This window comes from Petaurus breviceps, unplaced genomic scaffold (assembly GCF_028583685.1).
Source record: "Petaurus breviceps papuanus isolate PSGF00001 unplaced genomic scaffold, PetGlider_PUasm1.0 183, whole genome shotgun sequence".
NCBI classification, from domain to species: Eukaryota; Metazoa; Chordata; class Mammalia; order Diprotodontia; family Petauridae; genus Petaurus; species Petaurus breviceps.
In genome coordinates this window covers 15,017,867-15,021,561 of record NW_027185791.1, presented here as the reverse complement: position 1 = coordinate 15,021,561, position 3,695 = coordinate 15,017,867, and the positions used below count along the sequence as shown (strand labels likewise).

Genomic DNA, 3,695 nt, shown 5'->3' with positions numbered 1-3,695 from the left:
AATTGTGCCCCCCATTAAGTCCTAATACCCATAATCAACTACCCTACCTAGAGATTCCAAGTAGCATGAAAAAGAGAGATCAATTAATCAATAAACATTTATTAAGCATTCTTATTATGTGCTAACTACTGTGGTAATTACGGGGGCTACAAAGTGAAGAATGAAATAGACCTTATCTTCAAGAAGCTTATACTCTAACGAGGAAGATGACCTGTACATGTCAATATATACATAACATATAAAAAAATGAACTAAAAGCATTTTGGGGGAGGAGGCACACTAGTAGCTGGGGGGGGGGAATCTGGGAAAGAAAAATTTCACTTAGAAAATAACAAAGTGAATTACAAAGGAAACTAGGGAATAACGTAAAGAAGGAGGGGCAGTTAGGTGGTGCCATAGTGCACAGAGTGGACTGGAGTCAGAAAGATCCATCTTCTTGAGTCCAAATGTGACCCCAGACACTTACTACCTGGGCAAGTCACTTAACCCTGTTTGCCTCAGTTCCTCATCTCTAAAATGAACGGAAGAAGGAAATGGCAAACCACTTCAATACCTCTTCCAAGAAATGGGATCATTAGGAGTCAGATGTGACTGAACAACAACAAATGGAAAGAAGAATGGGAGGTTGGGAAGGGATCAGGTTGTGAAAAGCTTCACGTGGCAGGTAGAGGAGTTTATATATGTGAACCTAATGGTAATGGGTAGACATTGGGGTTTATTGAGAAGAAGAGTGTTATGATCAGACCTGTGGATTTTTCTTTAACCAAATCACTTTGGTTGCTCTATGGAGGATTGATTGGAGCAGGAAGAGACTTGAGGTAGGGAGACCAAGTAGGAAGCTATTTCAACAGTCTAGGTGAGAGGTGATGAACTAAACTAGGGTGGTGGCTTTGTGAGTGGACAGTAATGGACATGTGCAAGTGATGGAGATATAGAAATGATAAGACTTGGCACCTAGGTAGGGTGAATGGGAGTAAGGGGATGAAATTTTGAACACAGAGGTTTTGAAACTGGGTAACTTGAAGGAATGCAATATCTTTGACAGCAACAGAGAAGTTGTTAGTTGGATATGGTTGGGAGAAGGAGGGCATTCCAGGAAGGGGGGAATTGCATGAGTACATTCTTAGGCATTAGAATGAGCATTCTTTGTATAGTGGGAAATAAAAATAATTAGTTAATCATTCACAGCACAAATATTTATTAAATGACATATTCAAGAACCTGTCCTAGGTGCTGTGGGGCACAATGCAAGAATGAATAAGACCTAGTTCCTGTCCTCAAGGAGCTTATAGTCTAGACTATGAGAGATCAAAAAGAGAAGTTTGGAAGAGTGGTGGGTTTGGGAGGAAAGGTAATGAATTTTGTTTTGGACATGTTGAATCTGAGAGGTATATCCAATAAACAGTTGGTGACTTTAGGACTAGAGCTCAGGAAGAAAGACTAGTGCTGGTATATAGATCTGGGAGGCATCGGCATTAAGATGATAATTGAACAAACAAGTGCTGACAGCAAGTGAGAAAGTATAAAGAGAAAAAGGAAAGTAGAGCTTTGGATTCCAGTCCCAGTTAGTGGGCATGACATGGATGATGATTCAATAAAAGAGAGTAAGGAAATAAGGAGAATCAGGAGAAAGGAAGGTCATGAAACTCCAGAAAGAAGAAAGCATTAAGAAGGAGAAGGTAGTCAGTCAACAGCATTAAATGTTGCAGTGAAGTCAAGAACGATGAGGTTTGAGAAGAAGCCATTAGATTTGGCAAATAAGAGATCACTGCTAATTTGGAGAGAGCAATTTCAGTTGAATGATGAGGTCAGAAGTCAGATTTCAGGAAATTTAGAGGGAAGTAAGAGGAAGCGGAGATACCAGTTGTAGCTTCGATGTAGATATTGATTTTTTTCATGGATTTGGGGGGAGACTGAAGATTAGAGAGGGGGAATGATAGTGGAGAGCAAACTACTAGAGAGGACAAGAAGGATTTGAATCAATGATAGATGCAGAGGGATTGGCCTTGTGGAAAAGAAGGAATGCCTTTTGATTAGAATAAAGGAAAATGGTAGGAGATGATATCAAGGGCTTGTAAGGTGAGGAGGGAAGAAGGAACTTCCAATGAATGGTCTTAATTTTGTCAGTAAAGTAGGAGGTGAAGACCTCGATACAGTAAGAGAGAGCTACCATGGGAGGCTCCAGAGAAAAGGCGAAGTTGAGAGCAGCTCAGATGAGAGGTGGGATAGAAAACCAATTCGGGAGGTACGAAAGAATTGCCTCCCTTCAGTGAGGGACCAGCTGAAGATTAGAAAGTGCACATCTGTAGTGGATGTACATAAGGAGAGTATAAGAGCTTGACGGCGGGAGCCAAGTAGGGCTCGAGGTCTGGCAAGGTGTGTGTCCCAGAGGGCACGGGGTTCAAGAACAGAGCATGTTGGAAAGATGAGGGGTAGAAAGGAGCAGAGGGTAGCCTGAGCAGAGGAAATGGCCTGGGTCTGGAAACAAGGGCTGGACTTTTCTAAGACTAAAAATAGGCTTTGGAGGAGGAAGGTCTAGGAAGCAGTGGAGGGGAAGGAGACCGGGATCTGAGGAAGGAATGTTCAAAGCTCTTGATCATGGGAAGGAGAGAGAAGGGGGGAGGGGGGTACGAGCCTGAGGGGGGGGTAGAGGAGGAAAGCAGTGGGATGAGGGGCCGGCAGATGGTGCTGTTGGGGCATGGGCAGACCACCTGGCTGTCCCCAGGGAAATATGAAAGTGCGTTTCTTACAGCATCTAAGTCATGACTCTAACTTTCTCTCCTCTCCTCCTCTCTCTCCCTCTCTGTCTCTCCCTCTCTGTCTCTCTCCCTCTCTCTCTGTCTCTGTCTCTCTCTCTCCCCCTCTCCTCTCACCCCCTCCCTTCCCCCCTCACTCCCCCTCCCTCCTCTGTCTTCCTCCTCCCTCCCTCCTCCCTCCCTCTCTTCCCCTCCCCCACTCCTCTCTCGCCCTCCGTCTCGCGCGCTCTCTCTCTCCCTGGTAAAGCGGTGTCTCATTTCCACTGCCCGCACCCCCAGAGCAGGGTGCCCAGGGCACGGTCCTCAGCCTGTCAGTCTGACTGCGAGCCCGCCCCCCTCCACCCTCGGAGCTCCTCAGCCGCCCCAGGGGGAGCGCAGTGAGAGGTGGTCTCGGCTGCCACAGTTGGTGGCTGCTTTTTTTTTTTTTTTAGCGGAGGAAATCCTGCTGAAAGGAGAAGAGGAGGAGGAGGAGGAGGAGGAGGAGGAGGAGGAGGGGAGGGGAGGGGGAGGGGCGGGGGTAGAACTGTTGACGTTTCTTAAATGGATGGGAGACGGACGGGTCGCTTCCCTCGGAACACCCCCCGCTGCCCAGCCGGGCTTTGTGCCTCCTCGGTGCAGTAGGACGAGCCAGGGAGAGAGAGACAGACACACGGAGGGAGGAGAGGTAAGGAGGAGCGGAGGGGCTGGGGGCTGCGTGAGCGCGCGCGGGAAGTGGGGGGCACTCGTGCGTGTGCCGGGGCTGAGTGCGGCGTGCCCTGAGAGGCAGTGGGGTGGGTGTGTGCCGTTGGGGGGGGGCCAGTGTGGTGTGGGCGTGTGTGTAGTGTGTTGTGTGGCAGGGACCGCGCAGTGGGTGTGCTGTTGTGGGAGGAGTGTGGTGGTGGGTGTGTTGTAGGAGATGTGTGTGTGTGTTCAATCGAGAGGCTATCGGCACAGTGGGGG

General features: G+C 48.3%; 1 protein-coding gene across 6 annotated transcripts in view; it reads left to right on the top strand.

The window, feature by feature from the left end:
- The first annotated feature begins 2,960 nt into the window (after positions 1-2,960).
- RAI1 (retinoic acid induced 1) overlaps positions 2,961-3,695 on the top strand; it is a 325,207-nt gene continuing 324,472 nt past the window's right edge. For 4 of the 6 annotated variants that reach the window (XM_069087882.1, XM_069087880.1, XM_069087881.1 and 1 more), the window contains exon 1: positions 2,961-3,420. The gene's annotated coding sequence lies outside the window, so the exon portion shown is untranslated. The remainder of the gene's footprint in view (positions 3,421-3,695) is intronic. The other 2 variants (XR_011168269.1, XR_011168266.1) reach the window with 2 other exon arrangements.